This window comes from Elephas maximus, chromosome 3 (assembly GCF_024166365.1).
Source record: "Elephas maximus indicus isolate mEleMax1 chromosome 3, mEleMax1 primary haplotype, whole genome shotgun sequence".
Classification (NCBI taxonomy): domain Eukaryota; kingdom Metazoa; phylum Chordata; class Mammalia; order Proboscidea; family Elephantidae; genus Elephas; species Elephas maximus.
This window is the reverse complement of record NC_064821.1, coordinates 11,164,235-11,190,605: the sequence shown is the minus strand read 5'-3', so window position 1 is coordinate 11,190,605 and position 26,371 is coordinate 11,164,235. Positions and strand designations below refer to the sequence as shown.

The 26,371-nt window shown below is 42.4% G+C and overlaps 1 protein-coding gene across 3 annotated transcripts in view; it reads left to right on the top strand.

Moving 5' to 3' along the window:
* Positions 1 to 14,398: 14,398 nt before the first annotated feature.
* LOC126072026 (uncharacterized) overlaps positions 14,399 to 26,371 on the top strand; it is a 97,612-nt gene continuing 85,639 nt past the window's right edge. For all 3 annotated transcript variants that reach the window (XR_007516447.1, XR_007516446.1, XM_049876617.1), the window contains exon 1: positions 14,399 to 14,441. The gene's annotated coding sequence lies outside the window, so the exon portion shown is untranslated. The remainder of the gene's footprint in view (positions 14,442 to 26,371) is intronic.

Genomic DNA, 26,371 nt, shown 5'->3' with positions numbered 1-26,371 from the left:
TTGGATTATTTGCTCAGTATACAGATTGAATAGGTATGGTGAGAGAATACAACTCTGACGCTCACCTTTCCTGACTTTAAACCAATCAGTATCCCCTTGTTCTGTCTGAACAACTGCCTCTTGATCTCTGTAAATGTTCCTCATGAGCACAATTAGATGTTCTGGAATTCCCATTCTTTGAAATGTTATCCATAATTTGTTATGATCCATACAGTCGAATGCCTTTGCATAGTCAATAAGACACAGGTAGACATTCTTCTGGTATTCTCTGCTTTCAGCCAGGATCCATCTGACATCAGCAATGATATCCCTGGTTCCATGTCCTCTTCTGAAACCAGTCTGAATTTCTGGCAGTTCCCTGTTGATATACTGCTGCAGCTGCTTTTGAATGATCTTCAGCAAAATTTTGCTTGCATGTGATATTAATGATACTGTTGTATAATTTCCATATTTGGTTGGATCACCTTTCTTGGGAATAGGCATAAATATGAATCTCTTCCAGTCAGTTGGCCAGGAAGCTGTCTTCCATATTTCTTGGCATAGAAGAGTGAGCACCTCCAGCACTGCATCTCTTCGTTGAAATATCTCAATTGATATTCCGTCAATTCCTGGAGCCTTGTTTTTTGCCAATGCCTTCAGAGCAGCTTGGACTTCTTTCTTCACTACCATCGGTTCCTGATCATATGCCATCTCTTGAAATGGTTGAACATCGACTAATTCTTTTTGGTATAATGATTCTCTGTATTCCTTCTATCTTCTTTTGATGCTTCCCGTGTCATTTAATATTTTTCCCATGGAATCCTTCACTATTGCAACTCGAGGCTTGAATTTTTTCTTCAGTTCTTTCAGCTTGAGAAATGCCAAACGTGTTCTTCCCTTTTGGTTTTCTATCTCCAGCTCTTTGCACATGTCATTAGAATACTTTACTTTGTCTTCTCGAGAATCCCTTTGAAATCTTCTGTTCAGTTCTTTTACTTCATCAATTCTTCTTTTTGCTTTAGCTGCTCAACGTTCGAGAGCAAGTTTCAGAGTCTTCTCTGACATCCATCTTGGAAAGTGGTTGGTAGAGGGTCACTGAAAACAAGAGAAACCTTCAGGGGATAGATTGAAACAACAGTCACAATAGTGGACTCAGAAATACCAACAATTATGAAGATGGCACAGGACTAGGCGACATTTTGTTCTGTATACCTAAGGTTGCCGTGAGTCGTAGCCTACTTCACAGCAATTAATAACAACAACTACTGGGTTAGGGTCCCCCAGATGCAGCTCCTAAAACAAAGATTCAGGTGAAAATACTTTCTCAGGAAGGTGACCCCAGGAAACACCAGCAGGGAAGGGGAGAAATGGGAGAGGAAAGGAGAAAGTGCCAACATGGATGTTATCAAGCAAGTTACACAGTGGGCAGCTGGAGCTTAATTCCTTCTGGGGACCTCTAGGAGGCAGCATAGAGTACACGCCTCAGAGTTATCCTGAGGGGGAGGACACCGCACACACACCCATTTCCTTCGGGTCAGCTGGGCTTATAGCCACCCTATAGAATATAATAGAACTGCCCCATAGGGTTTCCAAGGAGTGGCTGGTGGATTCGAACTGCCAGCTTTGGTTAGCAGCTGAGCTTTTAACCACTGAGCAACCAGGCTCTAGTCACTGGTCAAGGGCTGCTCCCAAGGGGCTTCAACTCCATGACACTTCACCCTGCACTCCAGGCAAATAGGGTGGGTTCCAGAGCTAAACCCTTCTAATGACAAAATTTCAGTGCTGGCAGAGAGAGATCAGGCTAATGTGCACTGAGGTGTGGAGTGTTAGGGGTTGTGGACAGGCATTGACAGCATTGGCTATGAGTTACAGGTGGTGCAAAGACCATCCCCTGGTCTTGGCAAGAAAATTCCCACTTGTTCTGCATTTCCCCTTTTGTTCTCTGCAATGCAAAATACCCACCTTGGGGTTATCCTTTCTGTACTGAGGCTCTCAACTGAGCCTGGTGAGGTTGTAGTTAAGACCCACCATGAAAATACAGTAAATTGTACCCAGGAGGAATATTATAAATTGAATTGTGTCTTCCAAAGTATGTGTTGGTATGTTGGAATATTGTTGGGTGTGCTCAAATTGATTTCCAATACATAGTGACCCAATATGACAAAGTAGAACTTCTCTATAGGGTTTCCCAGGCTTTAATATTTATGAAGCCCCCACGAGTCTGTCAGTTTGTCGTACTCTGGGGGCTTGCATGTTGTTGTGATGCTGGAAGCTATGCCACCGGTATTCAGATACCAGCAGGTCACCAATGGAGGACAAGTTTCAGCTGAGCTTCCAGACTAAGACAGACTAGGAAGAAGGATCCGGCAGTCTACTTCTCAAAAGCATCAGTCAGTGAAAACCTTATGAATAGCAGTGGAACATTGCCTGATATAGTGCTGGAAGATGAGCCCCTCAGGTTGGAAGGCACTCAAAAGATGACTGGGGAAAACCTGCCTCCTCAAAGTAGAGCCGATCTTAATGACATGGATGGAGTCAAGCTTTCAGGGCCTTCATTTGCTGACATGGCATGACTCAAAATGAGAAGAAACAGCTGCAAACATCCATTAATAATCAGAACCTGGGATGTACGACGTATGAATCTAGGAAAATTGGAAATTGTCAAAAATGAAATGGAATGCATAAACATCAATATCCTAGGCATTAGTGAGCTGAAATGGACTAGTATTGGCCATTTTGAATCTGAAAATCATAGAGTCTACTATGCTGGGAATGACAACTTGAATAGGAATGGTGTTGCATTCATTGTCAAAAAGAACATTTCAAGATCTCTTCTGAAGTACAACGCTGTCAGTGTTAGGATAGTATCCATACGCCTACAAGGAAGATCAGTTAATACTATTATTCAAATTCACACACCAACCACTAAGGCCAAAGATAAAGAAATAGAAGATATTTATCAGCTGCCGCAGTCTGAAATTGATCGAACATGAAATCGGAATGCATTGATAATTACTGGCGATTGGAATGCAAAAGTTGGAAACAAAGAAGAAGGATTGGTCGTTGGCAAATATGGCCTTGGTGGTAGAAACAATTCTGGAGATTGAATGATAGGATTTTGCAAGACCAACGACTTCTTCATTGCAAATACCTTCTTTCATCAACATAAATGGCAACTACACACAAGGACCTCACCAGATGGAACACACAGGAACCCAATTTACTACATCTGTGGAAAGAGATGATGGAAAAGCTCAATATCGTCAGTCAGAACAAGGCCAGGGGCCTTGGAACTATGGAACAGACTATCAATTGCTCATATGCAAGTTCAAGCTAAAACTGAAGAAAGTCAGAGCAAGTCCACAAGAGTCAAAATATGACCTTGAGTATATCCCACCTGAGTTTAGATACCATCTCAAGAATAGATTTGACGCATTAAACACTAGTGACCAAAGCCCAGACAAGTTGTGAAATTACATCAAGGCATGGAATGACATCATACATGAAGAAAGTAAGAGGTCATTGAAAAGACAGGAAAGAAAGAAAAGACCAAGATGGATATCAGAGGAGACTCTGAAACTTGCTCACAAATGTTGAGCAGCTAAAGCGAAATGATGAAGTAAAAAAACTGAACAGAAGATTTCAAAGGGCAGCTCAAGAAGACAAAGTAAAATATTATAATGACACAGGCAAAGAGCTGGAGATAGAGAACCAAAAGGGAAGAACACGCTCGGCATTTCTCAAGCTGAAAGAACTGAAGAAAAAATTCAAGCCTCGAGTTGTAATAGTGAAGGATTCTATGGGGAAAATATTAAACAACACAGGAAGCATCAAAAGAAGATAGAAGGAATACAGAGAGTCATTATACCAAAAAGAATTAGTCGATGTTCAACCATTTCAAGAGATGGCATATGATCAGGAACCGATGGTAGTGAAGAAAGAAGTCCAAGCTGCTCTGAAGGCATTGGCAAAAAACAAGGCTCCAGGAATTGATGGACTATCAACTGAGATGTTTCAACAAACAGATGCAGCCCTGGAGGTGCTCACTCTTCTATGCCAAGAAATATGGAAGACAGCTTCCTGGCCAACTGACTGGAAAAGATCCATATTTATGCCTATTCCCAAGAAAGGTGATCCAACTAAACATGGAAATTTTCACAATATCATTAATATCACATGCAAGCAAAATTTTGCTGAAGATCATTCAAAAGCAGCTGCAGCAGTATATCAACAGGGAACCGCCAGAAATTCAGGCCGGATTCAGAAGAGGACGTGGAGCCAGGGATATCACTGCTGATGTCAGATGGATCCTGGCTGAAAGCAGAGAATACCAGAAGGATGTTTACCTGTGTTTTATTGACTACACAAAGGCATTCCAGGATCCTAACAAATTATGGATAACATTGCAAAGAGTGGGACTTTCAGGACACTTAATTGCGTTCATGAGGAACCTGTACTTGGATCAGGAGAGGTTGTTCGGACACAACAAGGGGATACTGCGTGGTTTCAAGTCAGGAAAGGTGTGCATCAAGGTTGTCTTCTTTCACCATACCTGTTCAATCTGTATGCAGAGCAAATAATCTGAGAAGTGGATTTTACCACGAAGAACAAGACATCAGGATTGAAGGAAGACTCATTAGCAACCTGCGTTATGCAGATGACACATCGTTGCTTGCTGAAAGTGAAAAGGACTTGAAGCACTTCCTAATGAAGATCAAAGACCACAGCACCTCAACATAAAGGACACAAAAATGCTCACAACTGGACCAATGAGTGTCATCATGATAAACACAGATAAGATTGAAGTTGTCAAGGATTTCATTTTACTTGAATCCACCATCAACAATGATAGAAGTGTAGCAGAGCAAGGCTTCACAGCTCGGGCTAAGCCCTGCCTAGGCTCTTACCTTCTTCTGACCAAGAATGACCAGGAGAGGCTCAGAGGTTCCACACGAACAAAGGTTTATTAGGGACAGAAGGAAAGTAAAGGGTTCACGAGTGAGAGAGGGAGAGGGGTTTTCACCTACACTAGCCTCCAGTCTCTCGTGAACAAAGGATTTCCTAGGGTTTATAAAAGGTTTTAGGCAGGGAAAAGGCATTGTTTTTATTCATTAGATGGGTGGGGAGATTTTCAGGAGAAGGGGAGGGATTATGAAAATCAAATGTGTGTGCACTTAGAATTCAAGATGGATTTTCTCGCAGACTTTGCTGGAACTAAGATGGAGTCTGTCACAAAGGCTGCTGGGATCTGAACAGGACTTATTCTGGGATGTTAGTGCATGCATGATGCCTCTGGATCTTGGTGCGAGTCCCGGCGAGGGGTCCGTGCTCATGTTTGTCTCGTGTGGAAGATCATTCATAGGCCACATTGATCTTTATTGCTCATGCTCTGCACCTGGTGAGGCCTTGAAAAACAGCTCAGGAGGATTATCAATAATTTATAGCTGGTCGAGCACAGACGGTCTTGAAGTGTAGCCCCTTATCTTGTCTAAGTACCTAGTTTGTTAATCACAAGCAGATCTCGGGTGCCAGCAGTAAAAGTTATATGGTGGTCTGCACTTAGGCTTAAATTCTAAGAATACTGAGTCAAAGGGTATTTAATTCAGCCAGCCCAATACCTTGCCTATCTCAGAAGCGGCAGCCAAGAAATCAAATGATGCATTGCATTGGGTAAATCCGCTGCAAAGGACCTCTTTAAAGTGTTGAAAAGCAAAGATGTCACCTTGAAGGCTACAGTGTGCCTGACCCAAGCCATGGTATTTTCTATCGCATCATATGCATGTGAAAGCGGGACAGTGAATAAGGAAGACCAATGCCTTTGTATTGTGGTGTTGGCCAAGAATATTGAATATACCATGGACTGCCAAAAGAACGAAAAAATCCTTGGAAGAAGTACAACCAGAATGCTTCTTAGAAGCAAGGATGGCGAGACTGCATCTTACACACTTCGCTTGGCAAAGTACAGGGTTAGTGGAAAAGAGGGAGACCCTCAACGAGGTGGATTAACACCGTGGCCGCAACAATGAGCTCAGGCATAGCAACCATTGTAAGGATGCACAGGACTGGGCAGTGTTTCATTCTGTTGCGCATAGGCTTGCTATGAGTAGGAACTAACTTGACGGCACCTAAGAACGACAACAATATTTATGAAGAGACTGCAATGTCCTTCTCCCACAAAATGGCTGCTGTGTTGAAACCTCTGACTTTTGGGTTAACAGCCAAGTGCTTAACCACTGCACCACCAGAGCTCCTTCAGGACAGCACTCATAACTGTCAATGCTTTTCTCCCTCTATCCAGTTGGGGCTTATGTGGAAGATGAGAATATTTATGGACCATAAACAAGCCATCTGGGTTTTCCACATTTGAGTTGTAATTTGGGTTAATTCTATCCTTGCTTCTAGTACTCTACCATTTATGCACCTCTTTTTTTTTTTTTTTTTACCACATGTCAGATGCTTTTCAGAGTTATTTTTGTTCTAAGATAAGCCCCACAACACTTACCACACATATCAAGTGCTTCACCAAGTCGCCTTTTTTAATTTAAGTTTCAAACATCCCTGTGAGATAGGAACCACCATTATCTGTATTTCACAACTCAGCAAAACAAAATTCAGAGAGGTTTTGTGGCTTGTCTGAGGTCACACAGCAAGTTCAAGGATCAAGTGAAAGAGCTTGTGGGAGGAAAAAATAGACTTAGTTGTTAACCCTTTCTCTAGCACTGACTAGCTCCCAGCATGTGCCAAGCTGTGGGTCAGCCTCGTGGACAGGAGAGTTCTCTGGGACAGACACATCCTTCCACCTGATCAGTCATATGGATTCTCTTCAGCCAACTTACCATTTATTGTTGGTGCCAATGTGAGCACTGTGGTCACTACCCAGCTGTATGTACCAATACACCCTGTGAAGACAGAAAATATTAAATGATGCAGGAAGCATCCAAAGAAGATGGAAGGAATACACAGAGTCACTCTACCAAAAAGAATTAGTCAATGTTCAAACATTTCAAGAGGTAGCATATGATCAGGAACTGATGGTGCTGAAGGAAGACGTCCAAGCTGCACTGAAGGCGTTGTCGAAAAACAAGGCTCTGGGAATTGATGAATTCCAACTGAGATGTTTCAACAAACGATGCAGTGCTGGAAGTGCTCACTCATCTATGCCAGGAGATTTGGAAGACAGCTACCCAGCCAACTGACGGGAAGAGATCCATATTTATGCCCATTCCCAAGAAAGGAGGGTTATCATTGCTGATGTCAGACGGATCCTGGCTGAAAGCAGAAAATACCAGAAGGATGTTTACCTGTGTTTTATTGACTATTCAAAGGCATTCGACTATGTGGATCATAACAAGTTATGGATAACATTGCGAAGAATGGGAATTCCGGAACACTTAATTGTGCTCATGAGGAATCTGTACGTAGATCAAGAGGCAGTGTTCAAACAGAACAATGGAATACTGTGTGGTTTAAAGTCAGGAAAGGTGCACGACAGGGCTGTATCCTTTCACCATACCTGTTAAATCTGTATGCTGAGTAGATAATCCGAAAGGCTGGACTTTATGAAGAAGAAAGGGGCATCGGGACTGGAGGAAGACTCATTAACCACCTCCGTTATTACAGATGACACAACTTTGCTTGCTGAAAGTGAAGAGGACTTGAAGTACTTACTGATGAAGATCTAAGACCACAGCCTTCAGTATGGATTAACACCTCAACATAGAGAAAACAAAAATTCTCACAACTAGACCAATACGCAACATCATGATAAATGGAGAAAAGACTGAAGTTGTCAAAGATTTCATTTTACTTGAATCAACACCCATGGAAACAACAGTCAAGAAATTAAGAGACTCATTGCATTGGGCAAATTTGCTGTGAAAGACTGCTTTAAAGAGTTGAAAAGCAAATATTTCACCTTAGAGACTAAGATTCTCCTGACCCAAGCCATGGCATTTTCAACCACATCTTATGCTTGCAAAAGGTGGACAATGAATAAGAAAGACCAAGGAAGAATTGATGTCTTTGAATTGTAGTGTTGGCAAAGAATATTAAATATACCATGGACTGCCAGAAGAACGAACAAGTCTGTCTTGGAAGGAGTATGGCCAGAACACTCCTTAGAAGCAAGGATGGAGAATCTGCGCCTTACTTTGGACATGTTGTCAGAAGGGATCAGTCCCTGGAGAAGGACATCCTGCTTGGTAGAGTACAGGGTCAATGAAAACGAGAAAGACCCTCAAGGAGATGGACTGACACAGTGGTTGAGGTAGGGATTTTCCCCTACCTGTTTAATAAAATAGGAAACTGAGGCTTGTCCAAGATAACTCGGACCGGAGACGTAAACCCAGGACTCACTGGCTCCAGAGTCTAGTGCTTTAACTGTTTCATCTTCCTTAAGCTCTTCAGTATATCTGACCCCTCTGCAGCAACGTTACCACTCCATTCCCAAACACCCAACATAAAACACACACACATGCAATCACATAAATATGGAGGCCTACCAAAGATGTCACTTTATTGACCAAGGTGCCCCTGACCCAAACCATGGTATTTTCAATTGCCCTGTATCCATGTGGAAGCTAAACAACAAAAAAGGAAAAAAGAAGAATTAATGCTTTTGAACGGTGGTGTTGGTGAAGAATATTGAATATAACATAGACTACTAGAGAATCAAAGCAAGATCAATTGCTGGAAAAGGACATCATAATTGATAAAGTAGAGGGTCAGTGTAAACAAGAGAAACGCTCAGTTAAATGAACTGACACAACCACCACAACAGTGGACTCAGAAAACCAACGATCATGAAGATGGTGCGGGACTAGGCAACGTTTTGTTCTCTTATACGTAATGTTGCCACTAGTCAGAGCTTACTTGACAGCAATTAATACTACCAACAACAACACCAATAATGTTTTTGTTAGGGTCCCCCAGATGCAGATGCTGAGACAAGGATTCATGGAAAGTAGTTTATCAGGTAGGTGACCCCAGGAAATATCAGCAGGGAAGGGGACAGGTGAGACAGGGAAGGAGAGTCAACAGTGGGTGTTATCAAGCACAGTACACAGTGGGCAACCTGAACTTAATTCTCTCTGGGGACATCTGAGGTGCAACACAGAGCACACTCCTGAGAATTATCCTGAGGGGAGAGGGGCTGGGATATTAATATACCACTTCTCATCAGTCACTGGTCCAGGGCTACTCCTGGGGGCATCAACCCCTTGATACTTCAGCCTGTCCTCCAGGCATGGAGGGCAGGCTCCAGAGCTAAATCCTGCTGATAACAAAACTCAAATGCTGGCAGATAAAAATCAGGCTAATGTGCAGTGAGGTGTTGAGGGTTGGGGATTGTGGACAGGAGCCGACCGCCGCATCAGGTCCGTCTTACAAATGAGGTGCAAAGGCCATCTTCAAGGTCTTGGGAAGAAAATTCTCATTTGTTTTGCATTTCCCCCTTTTGTTCCATGCATTGCAAAATACTCACCTTTGGGTTATTATTTGTGTATTGAGGCTCTTTACTGAGCCTGGAGAGGCTGCAGTTAAGAACCATGAAAAGACAGTAAATTGTACCCATGAGGAGCATTATAGATTGAGTTGTGTCCTCGCTAAATATATTTGGTATGTTGGAATATTGTTGGGTGCCGTCAAGTTGTTTTTGACACATAGCCATGCCATGTGACAAAGTAGAACTGCCCCATAGGGTTTCCTATGTTATAATTTTACACACCTGGCTTGAAAGAAGTACATCTAGAATGCTCCTTAAAAACAAGGATGGTGTGGCTTCATCTCATGTACTTTGGCCGTTTTATCAGGAGGGACCAGTCTCTGAAGAAGTACATCATGGTTGGTAAAATAGCTGTTGTTTTTAGATGCCGTCAAGTCTGTTCGGACTAATACTGACACTATGTACAACAGAACGAAAAACTGCCCAGTCCTGTGCCATCCTCATAATCATTGCTATGTTCGAGCACATTGTTGCAGCCATCCTTTCAATCTGTCTCGTCGAGGGTCTTCCTCTTTTTGTCTGACCTTCTACCTTACCAAGTAGGATGTCATTCTTCAGGGACTGTTCCCTAATGATAACGTGTACAAAGTAATTGAGACGAAGTCTTGCCATCCTGGCTTCAAAGGAGTACCCTGGCTGTACTTCTTCCAGGATGGATTTCATTCTCCTGGATGCCCACAGGTTATTCAATATTCTTCATCAACATCATAATTCAAAAGCATCAATTCTTCTTTGGTCTTCCTTATTCATCGACCAGCTTTCACATGCATAGGAAGCTACTGAAAATACCATGGTTTGGGTCAGCGCACCTTAGCCCATAAAGTGACATCTTTGCTTTTCAACACTTTAAAGAGGTCTTTTGCAGTAGATTTGCCCAATGCAAAAATGTCGTTAGATTTCTTGGCTGCTGCTTCCATGGGCATTGACTGTAGACCCAAGTAAAATGAACTCCTTTACAACTTCAGTTATTCTCTGTTTATCATGGTGTTGCTTATTGGTCCAGTTATTTCCTTTATGTTGAGGTGTAATCCTTACTGAAGGCTGTGATCTTTGATCTTTATCAGTAAGTGCTTCAAGACCTTTTCACTTTCAGCAAGCAAGATGGTGTCATCTGCATATTGAACAATGTTAATGAGTCTTCCTCCAATCCTGATGCTACTTTCTTCTTCATATAGTCCAGTTTCTCAGATTATTTGCTCAGAATACAGATTGAATAAGGATGATGAAAGGGTGATACAATCTTGACACACAGCTGTCCTGATTTTAAACAATAAAGAATCTTCTTGTTCTGTTGGAATGGCTGCCTCTTGATCTATGTAAAGATTCCTCATGAGCACAATTAAGTGTTCTGGAATTCCCATTTTTCACAATGTTATAGATAATTTATTATGATCCGCACAGTCAAAAGCCTTTGCATAGTCCTTAAACCTCAGGTAAACGTCTTTCTGATATTCTCTGCTTTCAGCCAGGATCCATCTGACATCAACAATGATATCCCTTGTTCCATGTCCTCTTCTAAATCTAGCTTGAATTTCTGCCATTTCCCTGTCAATGTCCTGCTAGAACTGCTTTTGAATGATCTTCAGCAAAATTTTACTTGCATGTTATATTAATAATTCAATAATTTCCACATTTGGTTGGACAACCTTTCTTTGGAATAGGCATAAATATGGACCTTTTCCAGTTGGTTGGCGAGGTAGCTGTCTTCCAAATTTCCTGGGATAGACAAGCAAGCACTTCCGGCGCTTCATTCATTTGTGGAAACATCTAAATTGTTATTCTGTCAGTTCCTGGAGGCTTGTTTTTCACCAATGCCTCAGTGTAGCTTGAACTTCTTCCTTCAGTATCATTGGTTCTGGATCACATGCTACCTCCTGAAATGACGGAATATCAACCAAATCTTTTTGGTACAGTGACTCTGTGTATTCCTTTCATCGTCTTTTGATCCTTCCTGTGTCATTCAGTATTTTGCCCATAGAATCCTTCACTATTGCAACCCCAAACTTGAATTTTTTCTTCAGTTCTTTAAGCTTGAGAGATGCTGAGTGTGTTCTTCCCTTTTGATTTTCTAACTCCAGGTCTTTGCACACATCATTGTAATACTTTTCTTTGTCTTCTCGAGCTGCTCTTTGAAATCTTCTGTTTGGCCCTTTTGCATCAGCATTTCTTCTTTCTCTTAAGTTACTCTACATTCAAGAGCAAATTTCAGAGTCTCTTCTGACATCCATTTTGGTCTTTTCTTTATTTCCTGCCTTTTAAATGACTTTTAGCTTTCTTCATATATGATGTCCTTGATATTATTCTACAACTTGTCTGGTTTTCAGTCATTAGTGTTCAATAACTTAAATCTATACATGAGATGGTCTCTAAATTTAGGTGAGAAATACTCAAGGTAGTATTTTGACTCTCGTGGCTTTGCTCTAATTTTCTCAGCTTCAACTGAACTTATATGTGAGCAATTGATGGTCTGTTCCACTGTCAGCCCCTGGCCTTGTTCTGACTGATGATATTGAGCTTCTCCATCGTCTCTTTCCACAGAGGTAGTTGATTTGATTCCCGTGTGTTCCATCTGGTAAGGTCCTGGTGTATACTCGCTGTTTATGTTGTTGAAAAAAGGTATTTGCAGTGAAGAAGTAGTTGGTCTCGCAAAATTCTGTCTTGCGATCTCCGGCATCCTTTCTGTCACCAAGGCCATATTTTTCAACTACCTGTCTTTTTTCTTTGTTTCCAACTTCAGCATTCCAATCACCATTGATTATCAATGCATCCTGATTGCATATTTGATCAATTTCAGACTTCAGAAGTTGGTAAAAATCTTCAATTTCTTCATCTTTGGCCTTATTGTTTGGTACGTAAATTTGAATAACCGTCTTATTAACTGGTCTTCATTGTAGGTATGTGAATATTATCATACCTATCACTGACAGCGTTGTACTTAAGGATTGATCTTGAAATGTTTTTGATGATGAATGCAATGCCATTCCTCTTCAATTTGTCTTTCCTGGCATAGTAGATCATATGATTTTCTGATTCGAAATGGCCGATACCAGTCCATTTCAGCACATTAATCCTAGGATCTTTATGTGTTTCATTTAATTCTTGACAACTTCCAATTTCATAATTTTTATTCTGAATAATTCCATATTCCTATTATTAATAGATGTTTGCAGCTGTTTCTTCTCATTTTGAGTTGTGCCACGTCAGCTAATGAAGATCCCAAAAGATTTAATCCATCCATTTCATTAAGGCCTACTCTACTTTGAGGAGGCAGATCTTCCCCAGTCATATTTTGAATGCCTTCCAACTTGAGGGACTCATCTTCTGGAACTACATCAGACAGTGTTCAGCTGCTATTCCTAAGGTTTTCACTGGTCAGTTTTTTCATAAGGTCCTTCTTCCTAGTCTTAGTCTGGAAGCTCCACTGAAACCTGTCCACCGTGGAAGAACCTGGTGATATTTGAAATACCATGGCATAGCTTCCAGCATCACAGTAACATGCAAGGCACTTCAGTATGACACCTAACAACAAGGATCTTTACAGAAGAAGATCACCAGGTTTTTCTTTCATGGAGCCTCTGGGTGTGTTGAAAATGCCAACCTTTCAGCTGAATGTCTTCAATGGTTGCACTAGCAGGGCTCCTTACCAGACAAGTGTTGTTGCTGTTGTTTGGTGCAGTCAAGTCAGTTCTAACTCAAAGTGACCCTACATACAACAGAAGGAAACATGTTCAGTCCTGTGCCATCCTTAAAATTGCTATGTTTGAGACCATCGTTGCAGCCACCGTGCCAATCCATCTCAACCATGGTCTTCCTCTATTTCGTTGATCCTCTGCTTTACCAGGTCCTTCCCCAGGGACAGTCCCTCCTGATAACATGTCCAAGGTATGTGAGATGAAGTATCATCACCCTCGCTTCTAAGGAGCTTTATGGCTGTACACCTTCCAAGACAGATTCACTTTTCTGGCAGACCATGGTGTATTCACTATTCTTCCCCAACACCATAATTCAAAGGCATCAATTCTTCTTCAGTCTTCCTTACTCATTTTCCAACTTTCATATGCATATGACTTGATTGAAAATACCATGGCTTGGGTCAGGCACACCTTAGTCCTCAAAACGACATCTTTGGTTTTTAATACTGTAAAGAAGTCTTTTGAAGCAGATTTGCCCAGTACAACACTTTGTTTGATTTCTTGACTGCTGCTTTCATGGATGTTGATTGTGGATCCAAGTAAAATATAATCCTTGACAACTTCAATACTTTCCGTTTATCGTGATGTTTCTTGTTGGTCCAGTTGTGAGGATTTTTTTTTTTTTTCATGTTGAGGTATAATCCATAATGAATGCTGTAGTCTTTCATTTTCATTAGTAAGTGCCTCAAGTCCTCTTCACTTTCAGCAAATAAGGTTGTAGCATCTGCATATCACACGTTGTTAGTGAGCTAGCCAAGCAGATCAGTGTAATTATGTTGTCTTGTCCTATCCCGAAGATAAAGACTATGGGTAAGTCACTTCCCAGAGAGGTAAACTGAGAAGTGGGTACTGGGTAATATAAGTATCTGCTGACTCCTTCCCATACTAACTCCTGTACTAAAAAGTCCACCAACTAAAGGAGCCCCTTCAAATTTGGATCAATTTTCTTAGCCTGGCTGGGAGTTGGCAGCATTCTCTATTAGGGGATTTTCCCCATTGGACACCACATCTGTTTGCAAATTCATTTCCTACAGCATGTTAGGAAGCCCCACCTCCATGTACTATGTAAATGACTCATGAAAAGAGAAACAATGGACCGGGGATTATGCCAACTCCCCAACCAACACCCCTAAGCCATCTCACCCACCCACAAGTCTCCTTGAGAAACTGGAGTGTGACAAAAAAGAGACATACATTTTTTTTTTTTTTTTGTTACTTCTGAGAAGCCACCAGACTGGGTGAGAAGGCAGGGCTTTTCATATTGGTTGGTAAGTAGGACCTGGTTTATTGTCTTCTGACAGAAAATAAAAAATGTTTTACTGAGATGTTGGGTCTAGAAAACGTTCTGCTTCTAGAATTTTCCAGGAGACCTTGTTACATGTCCTTCTATTTTATTTCTTGAAAGCTGCTGTCTGGGCATCTATCTCCCTTTCATTTGTCCACTTCTGCTTGGGCAAGGAATGCATGTGTTGTTTGGTGGTAGAGTGGAAAATACTGAGATACCTTAGCACACTCATGGAGTATGAGGATTTGCGAATTAGTGGGTTTAAGGTGAAGTAAATTGATTAAAGCTCTCAGAAGAGCTGAACAAACTCAGAGTGTAACCAATTTGTTATTCAAAATGTGGAAAACAAGATCTAAAACAATCAGGGTGTTGACCCATGTTAGGTAGTGAATTAACGTGCCTTTTCACATGCTACACACCTCCCCCCCTAAAATAAACACATGAGCATGTTAAATGCCAAGTTCACAGTGAAGGATAGTACGTTATCTTCATGGCCAAAATTAAGAGATGTACAGGCCAGTGTTTTGTCACCAGCTGGTTGTGTCTCCCTAGGGTGTCAGGAAACCAACTTAGTGGGTAACAACCAGCATTTTAAAAGAAAAGAAAAGAATTTTAATTATAAAATATCATATACTGCATGCAGTGAGTACTGTTTGTCTCTTTTTGTCTCTCTCTCTCTCTCTCTAAATCCCTTGTTGTAGAGTCGATTTTGACTCACGGCATCCCCATGTGCATCAGAGTAGAACATCACTCCATATGGTTTTCGATGGCTGTGATCTTACAGAAGTTGATCACCAGGCCTTTCTTCTGCAGAGCTTCCGGGTAGATTAGAACCATCAACGTTTCAGTTAGTAGTGAAGTACAAACCGTTTGTGCCACTAAAGAATGCATATATATATATATATATATATATAACCAAAAGGTCAGCAGTTCGAATCCACCAGGTGCTCCTTGGAAACTCTATGGGGCAGTTCTACTCTGTCCTATAGGGTTGCTATGACTCCGAATTGACTTGACAGCAATGGGTATATATATATATGTGTGTGTGTGTGTGTGTGTGTGTGTGTGTATACTGAAAGGTTGATAGTTCAAATCCACAAAGCAGCCCTGTGAAAGAAAGGCTTGGCGATCTATTTCTGTAAGATCGCAACCGCTGAAAACCCTATGGAGTGAAGTTCTACTCTGACACACATAGACACACAAACACACACATATTATGGAGCCCTAGGGATTCAGTAGTTAAGTGCTTGGCTGCTAACCAAAAGGTTGCGGGTTTGAACCCACCAGCAGCTCCATGGGAGAAAACACCTGGTGATCTGTTTCTGTAACGATTACAGTCTAGGAAACCCTATGGAGCAGTTTTGCTCTATCATACAGGGTCGGTATGAGTTGGAATCAACTTGATGGCACAAAAACCGACATACATATATTATGCGTACGTACACATACAAATAAAATATGTGTATACATAATATGTATGCATATATGCGTATATATTTCTATACACATATGTAAGTAGGTTGTTGTTGTTAGGTGCTGTCCAGTAAGTTCTGACTCATAGTGACTCTATGTACAACAGAACAAAACTGCCGTGTCCTGCGCCATCCTCACAGTTGTTGCTATGGTTGAGCCCGACTTTGAACCACTGTGTCAACCCATCTTGTTGAGGGTCTTTCTCTCTTTTGCTGACCCTCTACTTTACCAAGCATGACATCCTTCTCCACGGACAAGTCACTCCTGATAACATGTCCAAAATACATGAGATGACATCTCGCTGTCCTCACTTTTCATGAGCATTACAGTTGTACTTCTTCGAAGACGGATTTGTTCATTTTTCTGGCAGTCCATAGCATATTCAATATTCTTCACCAACACCATAATTCGAAGGCATCAATTCTTCTCTGGTCTTCTGTATTCATTGTCCAGCTTTCACATGCATAGGAGATGATCGAAAATACCATGGCTTGTGTCAGGCACGCCTTAGTCTTCAAAGTGACATCTTTGCTTTTTAACACTGTACAGAGGTCCTTTTCACCAGATTTGCCCAATGCAATATGTCATCTGATTTCTTGACTGCTGCCTCCATGGATGTTGATTGGGGATCCAAGTAAAATACAATCCTTGACAAAGTCAACATTTTCACCATTTATCATAATGTTGCTTATTGGTCCAGTTGTGAGGATTCTTGTCTTTTTTATGTTGAGGTGTAATCCATACTGAAGCCTATAGTCTTTGATCTTCATCAGTAAATGCTTCAAGTCCTCTTAGCTTTCAGCAAGCAAGATTGTGTCATCTGCATATCACAGGTTTATTGTGTGTCTTCCTCCAATCCTGAAGCCATGTTCTTCTTCATATAGTCCAGCTTCTCAAATTATTTGCTCAGCATACAGATTGAATAAGTGTGGTGAAAGGAGACAACGCCAATGCACACCTTTCCTGATTTTAAACCACCCCACAGTATCCCCTTGTTGTATTTGAACAACTGCCTCTTGGTCTATGCACTGGTTCCTCATGGGCATAATTAAGTGCTTTGGAATTCTCATTCTTCACATAGTTATCCAAAAAATGTTGTGCTTCACACATTCAAATGCCTTTGCATAGTCAATAAAACACAGGTAAACATCTTTCTGGTTTTCTCTGCTTTCAGCCAAGATTCGTTTGACATCAGCAATGATATTCCACATTCCATGTCCTCTTCTGAATCCAGCTTCAATTTCTGGCAGCTCCCTGATGATGTACTGCTGGAACAGTTTTTGAATTATTTTCAGCAAAATTTTACTTAAGTATGATATTAATGATATTGTTGGATAATTTCCTCATTCTGTTAGATCACCCTTCTTTGGAATGGTCACAAATATGGATTTCTTACAGTTGGGTGGCCAGGAAGCTGTCTTCCAAATTTCTTGACATAGACGAGTGAACACTTCCAGCACTGCATTCATTTGTTGAAACACATCAACTGGTATTCCATCAGTTCCTGAAGCCTTGTTTTTCACCGGTGCCTTTAGTGTAGCTCGGACTTCTTTCTTCAGTACCACTGGTTCTTGATCATATGCTACCTACTGAACGTCGACCAATTCTTTATGATATAGTGACTCTGTATATTCCCTACATCTTCTTTTAATGGTTCCTGAGTTGTTCAATATTTTGCCCATAGAATCCCTCAGTATTGCAATTTGAGGCTTGAATTTTTTTTTTTTTTCAGTTATTTCAGCTTGAGAAATGCCAAGTGTGTTCCTCCCTTTTGGTATTTTAACTCTAGATCTTTGCATATTTTGTTATAATACTTTACTTTGTCTTCTTGAGTTGCCTTTTGAAATCTTCTGTTCAGCTCTTTTACTTCTCATTTCTTCCTTTTGCTTTAGCTAGTCAACATTCAAGAGCAAGATTCAGAGTCTCTTCTGACATCTATTTTGGTCTTTTCTTTTGCTTTCTTCACGTATGATGTCCTTGATATCATCCCACAACTTGTCTGGTCTTTCCCAGTTGTATTTTGAGCACCTCCCAACCTGAGGGATCCATCTTCCAGCACTATATCAAACAGTGTTCTGCAGCTATTCATAAGGTTTTTACTGGCCAATTTTTTTCAGAATTAGACCATCAGGTCCTCCTTCCTTGTGTGTCTTTGTCTGGAAGCTCCACTGAAAACCGTCCATCTTGGGTAACCCTGCTGGTATTTGAAATACCTGTGGCATAGCTCTCAGTATCACAGCAACTGTCATACCACAGTATGACAAATTGACAAAAGAGTGGTGGTTGTCTAAGTATACATACATCAATACTGTATCATAAATATAATATTTCTTATTGCAGATCTTGGCCCAAGTCTCTTCAAATAAGCATTGCTAGAAGCTTCTGCTGTTTCAAAAAATGTTATCCCTTCTTTGATACAAAATATTCTCTTTAGTAAAACTGGTTTCCAGTGAGGCTTCAAAAAGCAATTTTTCCCATCTGGACAGGGTTTCTTAATAATGGAAATTTGTACGGTATATTTTAGGGTAGGTTTTTTGAGGGGACGAGCACCATGAATTAAAAAAAATAAAATAAGGAAGACAAATGTTGAGAGAAAGGAAGGCAACCAAGAAGTAACCAAGTATATTTCCTCTAAGAGACACGGGAATCCCATTTAAAGAATTTGATTTTCAATCAGGCAGTATCGTCTACTGCAGAAGTTGTGGACTGGTGGCCCACTGGTTGTGTATTTAAGGAAGAAGTGGATTTGAATGTCTTTAGAGAGATAGAGCCTATGACCTCCAGATCTTCACTGTTCTCATTGCTCCTCATCATTTGCTGTGTTTTTGTTGCTGAGTGCCGTCAAATCTATTTTCAATTCATAGCTACCCCATGTGACAGAGTAGAACTGCCCCATAGGGTTTCCTAGGCTGTAATCTTTATGGGAGCAGATCGCCAGGTCTTTCTCCTGTGGTGTGGCCGGTGGGTTCAAACCACCAAACTTTCAGTTAACAGCCCAGTGCTTAACCATTGTGCCACCAGGGATCCTCGTTTCTCATCAAAGGCCTCACTTATTTATGTTACATGTCTAGTTCCCAGAAGGCATTGGAATTTATGACCTTGTGTGGTGGTGGACATGGGCTTTGGAATCAGGCAGATTTTTTTCGGGTCTTAGCTTTGCATTTTATTAGCAGTGGGACCTTGAGCTAATGATACAATTTTTTGAACCTGCATTTCTTGGCCTGAAGAGTGGGGTGATAATTATAACTTCTATATCATTGCATAGTTGTGAGCTTTCAATGAGATGATATTTACAAAGTACTTAATAAGGTGCTTGGCCCATAGTAGAAGTTCCACAAATGTTTTTAGGAAGTGGTAAAGGAAGGGATAAGGGAAGTCTCTTCAGCAAAATTTTATTTACATCTAAGTTTTCAATGTGTAATATGCAATTCCTTAGTCAGAGTTGTCAGTAATCAAAGATTCCCTCTCAGAGCTCTACTTTATTACTGTGGGGGACTCGCAGGACCCTTTTCAATTTTTATCACCAGTGAATAAGGAGTCAGTCCTCAACATGCAAAGTCATGGTTACAATTGAAATCGTGGAAGAAGGATGGGTGATCTCCATGACCACCATTGTAACCACCACCATCATCACCATCACCATCAGCTCCACCATCTCCACCATCTATCATCTGCCATCTACCACCACCATCTACCACCACCATCTACCACCACCATCACCACCTTCACCACCACCACCACCACCACATCCACCATTACCACCACTATCACCACCTTCAACATGACCACCATCATCACCATAGCACCATCACCAGCACTACTGCCATTACTATTATGTCCACCATGACCACCACCACCATCACCACCTTCCCCACCATCACTTCCCCCATGACCACTACCATCACCATTATCACCACCACCGTTACTATCATCACTACCAACACTCCACAATCACCATCATCTCTACCACCACCACCATCACTACTGTTGTTCTGTTCACCGTTACCACCATCACCATCACCCCATTAACAGTACCATCACTACCATCACTGCCATTATCACTCCCTGTCCTCATCACAGTTAACATTATTTAGCACTTGCCATGTGCCAGGCAGGGGTCATGTGCTGTGGAAGGTCATCTCACTGAATCAGCACAGTTAGGATGTGTGAAGTATGAAGTACATGGTCTTTCTTAGCCCTTTTTGCAGATAAAAAAACTAAGGCTCAGTGGTACAGCCACCACCTTAGGGCCACTCGGGTAGTAACGGTGGATTTGGGATTCAAACTCAGGTGTACTGAATGCCACCTAAATGTCTTATGGCCATTGTGTAACTGTGGGTGAGGCACTGAGAGAAGATTATCCCATGGGCACACAAGCAGGCCCTAAAGGGTTTCAAACATCAAGATCAAAATAGAATGGCTACATCAAGACAGGAATACGGAGAAGGAACGGAGCTGCCAAGAGAAGCCATTTCTGTTTGCCATTATGTTTCCTCTTCTACAAAAATATTTTATTACTATTATTATTTTCTTATTACCAAAGTAATGTATAAAATTTAGAATTACATTTAACTAAGAAAAAATTTTAAAGTCACTCCTAAAGCCACTCTCTTGTAAGCATTTATAATTCCTTTAAATGTGACATTGTATAATTTGCTCTACAACTGGCATTTTATTCCAATGCTATATCACAATTGCTTTCTATGCTATTTTTTTATTGTTGTAAAAATATAGAAAACACATTTGTAACTTCAGCATTTTTCATGTGCACAATTTGGGGACACCAATTTCTCTGTTATCTTAATAGCTTCCATAACATTATTTTTATTTATGGCATCAAATTATTTTTGTTAACCCAAAAACCCAGTGCCGTCGAGTCGATTCCGACTCATAATGACCCTATAGGACAGAGTGGAACTGCCCCACACGGTTTCCAAGGGGTGTCTGGTGGATTTGAACCGCTGACCTGTTTGGCTAGCAGCTGTAGCACTTAACCACTACGCTACCAGGGTTTCCGTATCAATTATATATTATGTAATTATGTATAATTTATTTATTATATACAATTTACAGATTATATTTACATATCCGTATATATATATTGGAAACCTTGGTGGCGTACTGGTTAAGTGCTACGGCTGTTAACCAAGAGGTCGGCAGTTAGAATCCGTCAGGCGCTCCTTGGAAACTCTATGGGGCAGTTCTACTCTGTCCTATAAGTTCGCTATGAGTCAGAATTAACTTGACGGCAGTGGGTGGGTACATATCTATTTTTAAAAAAAGTTGTTGTTGAGTTGATTCCAACTCACAGTGATCCTACGTGTACAGAGCAGAACTGCTTCATAGAGTTTTCAAGGTTATGGCCTTTCAGAAGCAGATCCCCAGGCCTGTCTTCCAAGGCACCTCTGGGTGGGTTCGAACCACTAATCTTTTGGCCGGTATTCAAGCACTTAGCCTTTTGCACCATGTGTTTAAGAATTCCTGTATTTATATATGTGGTTGTTGTTAGTCGCTGCCAAGTGGATTCGGACTCATGGTGACCGCGTAAGTGTCAGAGTAGAACTGCTCTATAGGGTTTTCAAGGCTGTGAGCTTTCCGAAACATATTGCTGGCCTGTCTTCCAAGGAATTTCTGGGTAGGTTCAAACTGCCGACATTTTGGTTAGTAGCTGAGCGCTTGACCACTTGCATCACCCGGAACTCCACATATTTATATATTTTTATTACATTTTATAGAATATTTATATGTTATAAATGTACTGTTATTGTTGTTAGGTGCTGTCGAGTCAGTTCTGACTCATAGTGACCCTATGCACAACAGAATGAAACACTGATCCTACACCATCCTCACAATGGTTGCTATGCTTGAGTCCATTGTTGCAGCCACTGTGTCAATCCATCTCATTGAGGGTCTTCCTCTTTTCTGCCGACCCTGTATTTACCAAGCATGAAGTCCTTCTCCAGGGACTGATTCTTCCTGATAACATGTCCAAAATATATGTGAGACGCAGTCTCGCCATCATTGCTTCTAAGGAGCATTCTGGTTGTAGTTCTTCCAAGACAGATTTGTTCATGGTATAGTCAATATTCTTGGCCAACACCACAATTCAAAGGCTTCAGTTCTTCTTCGATCTTCCTTAGTCGTTGTCCAGCTTTCACATGCATATAAGCAATTGTAAACAACATGGATTGAGTCAGGCGCACCTTAGACCTCAAGGTGACAGCACTAAATAACTAAGACACCCCCTGGCACCATGGGCCTCCTCCAGTACCAGACCATACAGAATCCTTATTTTTGTACTAATGTTATTTGTAAATTGTAATGGCAATAATAGTGACATAAATGGCAGCAAAATTATAATTACACACTTAAATTACAATATTACGCACACAGCCTAAATACTTTCATACTTTCATACAGTTAAAGTGAAAATTCGGTAAGAAAAGAATACAATTCAAAGTAAAAACATTGAAGAACAACATAGTTATGTTCCTTTTAACATTAACCTTTGCCATTAGGTGAGACACATTAATGCATTAGGCTTGCATAATCAATAACAACCCAAATAATGTAGAAGTTGTAGACAAATGCATATGGAAATATATTCATAAATAAAATTATACCATAAAAATAAACAGGAACAAATAGACAAGCATTTCAGCACTTAGTGGGCATCTCAGATCAGAATATGCCTTTTCTGGCTTTCAAAACTGTGAACTTTTGAGTCACTTCAATGAAAACCTCTTTTGATTTTTCTCCTTTTCTTTTAATTGCTGCTTCTTTCTCAAAAAAGTTATTGACGTAGATTCACAAATACTACTTATCACAATACTGTACCCAAAACACCAGAAAACTTGACAAAATCTAAACCAAAAAAACCCAAACCCATTGCCGCTGAGTCGATTCCTACTCATAGTGTCATTACAGGACAGAATAGAACTGCCCCATAGAGTTTCCAGGGAGCACCTGGTGGATTCGAACTGCCGACCTTTTGGTTAGCAGCGGTAGCACTTAACCACTACACCACCAGGGTTTCCCTGACAAAATCAGTGACTGTCAAAATACCAGCAGCCATGAAAACATCAGCGAGTGCTTGTAGCAAGTGCAGGCGAAAACTTGTGATTGATAACGTCATTGTAATTGGGTAATAATGACAGCTCTGACCAGAGCACGTTAGAAGGTCCAAAAAGCAAATTAGCATAGAATTTTATCCTTGTAAGTATATTGATGTACATAAGCTGGGCATACGAAAAATGTTTTTGTTGTTACAACTAACTAAAGGGATATTTTTATTAAAAACAATAAATTTCTGCTGAAATACGGCACAAAAACTTTGGAGGCAGCCATTATGGTGTGACCCCCTTTGACAGTGTCAGCTGGTCTGGTCAGCACCCCACTCACCCACCCACTCATCCCCGTAGTGACGTCACTGCTATAGTGTCACTGTAAGTTGGAATGAATAGTGTGTTTTGTTTTGTTTTTGAGAGACATGGGGCTTAAGAATTGTTGTTAGAGGCTGTCAAGTCTATTCGGACCCATTAGTGACCCTATAGGACAGAGTAGAGCTGCCCCACAGGGTTTTCAAGTTGTAAATCTTTAAAGAAGCAGACTGCCACATATTTCTCCCAGAGTGGCTGGTGGGTCTGAACCACTGATATGTTTGAACCGTCTATCCTTCACTTAGCAATTGAACACCTAACCACGGAGCTACCGGGGCTCAGGGCCCGTAAGCTGGGGAGTCTCTCAAGTCCTTCTGACCCTTCTGGCCGGTAGCATCACTAAGGTTATGTGGGGTGTGTGGACCGGACCAGATACGGTCAGAGGGAGTGACACCAAAACAACTGTCTATAAAATTTTTGTGCAGTGTTTCAGCAGAAATTTAATATTCTTTATAAAAATATCCCTGTAGTCAGTTGTAATAACAAAAACGTTTTTTGTAAGCCCAGCTTACATTTATCAATACACTTACAAGGCTAAAACTCTACGCTAATTTACTTTTTAAACCTGCTGTGGTGCAGTGGTTAAGTGCTTGGCTGCTAACCGAAAGGTTGGTGGTTCAAACTCACCAGCTGCTCTGTGGGAGAAAGATTACAGCTTTGGAAACCCTTTGGGGCAGTTCTACTCTGCCCTGTAGGGTCGCTATGAGTCAAAATCGACTCCACTGCAATAAGTTTGGTTTTTGGTATGCATTCCAGGGAAAGCTGCCATTATTACCCAATTACAATGATGCTTGGAGTGGTGTGGTTTCATCTGCATGCCCTACAAGCATGCCCTGTTGTTTTTGAGGTATTTTTATAGTTTTTATGGAATGTTATGTGAGGAGGCCCATGGAGGGGGGTAACACCATGATTTACCACGATGGGTGACACCAACCCTAGTAATGGCACTGTTCCTCACCCCACCCCGCCTTCCAGCCCCATCTCTAGAGGTTGGGATGCAGCCAAGGATTGCCTCTTGACCCTCTCTCACTACTTACCCCAGAAGACCAGGCTACCCAGGAAAGCGCTGAGTCCAAAGTAAACAGCCAGAGAGGGCCTGGGCCAGTACGGCCAGGGACTCAGGCACAACGGTGCAGTGAGGGGTGCCCCTCGGAGCTGGCAGGTAGTCCCTAGGGCTGGGCACAGCGCCCATCCACCTTGCCCATGAGATCACAGCTCGGGTTGCAGGGCGGGGGGCGCTGGGGGTCCTAGCCATCCCAGTGGCCGTGGCGCCAGGAGTCTGGCACGTCCCTCAAGGAGAAGTGGGCTGGGGCTGGCGGTGGGCTGGGACAGCGCAGGAACTACCCGGCTCCGGGGTCCTTTTCTCCCCTGCTCAGGCCAGGCCTAGACTCCGCAGACTACTCCCCCCCACCCGCCACCCCTCGACGACACCCGCTCCTGCAAGGGCACACAGGGCTGCACAGTCAGCACCCGAGGGGCAGCGGGAAGTCCCTGAACAACAGTGTCCTGGCCCAGAGCTCAGAAGGCAGGGACCAAATCTGGCCCCAGGAAGGTCCCTTCCACAAGCCACCAGCCGCCGGAGGTGGATTCCCATAGAGGAGTTGTCGCTGGAGACCTTTACTAGCTGAGAACCTGCGCCGGGGTTCCACCTGCCGCTGCGCAGTGGGGCCAGCAGGTGGCCCCCGAGCCCCAGCCAGCAGGCGTCCAACAGGTGGCCTCTTGGAAAGGCCCCGACCTCTGGGCTAGGCGTTTGGGGCTTTCTGAGGACAGTGCCAAGGTGCCTTCCCTGGCGCACCCCAGCCCGCGCGCATCCGAGTATATATGTTTAACCACCGATGTTCACCTGTATCGTATTTGCACTGCTGTTTTCCCCGCCAGTTACAGGGTCGCTTTGGGGTAGCCATGAATTAGAATCTACCCGTTGGCAACTGGGTTTTTGGTTTTAGTTGAGGCTCGAACTTTGACCCTTTAATATCATCACTTCTCATTTCCCCCTGCACCCAGAACGTCCCACCTCCCAATCTTGGAGCTCCCGAAGGCAGTGCGAGCCTTAGTAAGGAGCAGCCTTCCACACCGCGCTCGGTCCGAGTAGGCCGAAAATGTTACACCTTGCATGTTTAGTATCTAACGATCAATGAAGTCCTGGATCTTTTTGAACAGAGGCTTCAGGGCAGGCAAAGGTGGGTGGGGCGTGTCCCCATAGCAGGGTTCAGGGACTCTTCGGTGGCCTGGGGCAAGTGTTCAATTACTACCCCCCCACCCCCAACATTCTATACAAGTGAATTCCGGTTACAGAGGAATAGGGTGGACACATCACAAGGGGTATGTAGGAATGGGGAGGGACCCCTGCACCTCTTAGGTGTTAGGGCTGAGAAGTAAGGTACAGACATGGATTATGGGTGACTGTAGGTCTTGTGGGAAACCCTGGTGGCTGGCGTGGTGGTTAAGTGCTACAGCTGCTAACCAAAAGGTCAGCAGTTAGAATCCACCAGGTGCTCCTTGGAAACTATGGGGCAGTTCTACTCTGTCCTATAGGGTTACTAGGAGTCAGAATCCACTGGACAGCCATGGGTTTGGTGGGTTTTTTGGAAGGTCTTGTGGGGACCAACCACGTGTACAGCAGCCTCCAGCCCTGTAATTTTTGGGATCAGCTGGAGCTATTTTCTGGCAGCGGGAGAAGGGCCCAGACCAGGGACAGAGGGACCTGTGTAGAGCAAGGCAGTTGGACCACCACTTCTGGGGTGACGTGCCATAACCTCGGTTTCCTCATCTGTGTGTGGGGTGGGACTCCACAGTACAAGGTCCATGGAGAGGATCAGTTGCCCAGACACTCAGATGTGCAATGTGGACTACTGTTTGGGTGCCAGAGGGCTCTGGCTGCAAATAACTCCCTGGTCTGCTCAGTGCCCAGGCTCCTGGGCTCCAGAGGGCTCATGCACGGCACGTACCCTGCAGGGGTGAGGGTTTTCACTGCAAGAGTGTAACAGTGCAGGAGGAAGGA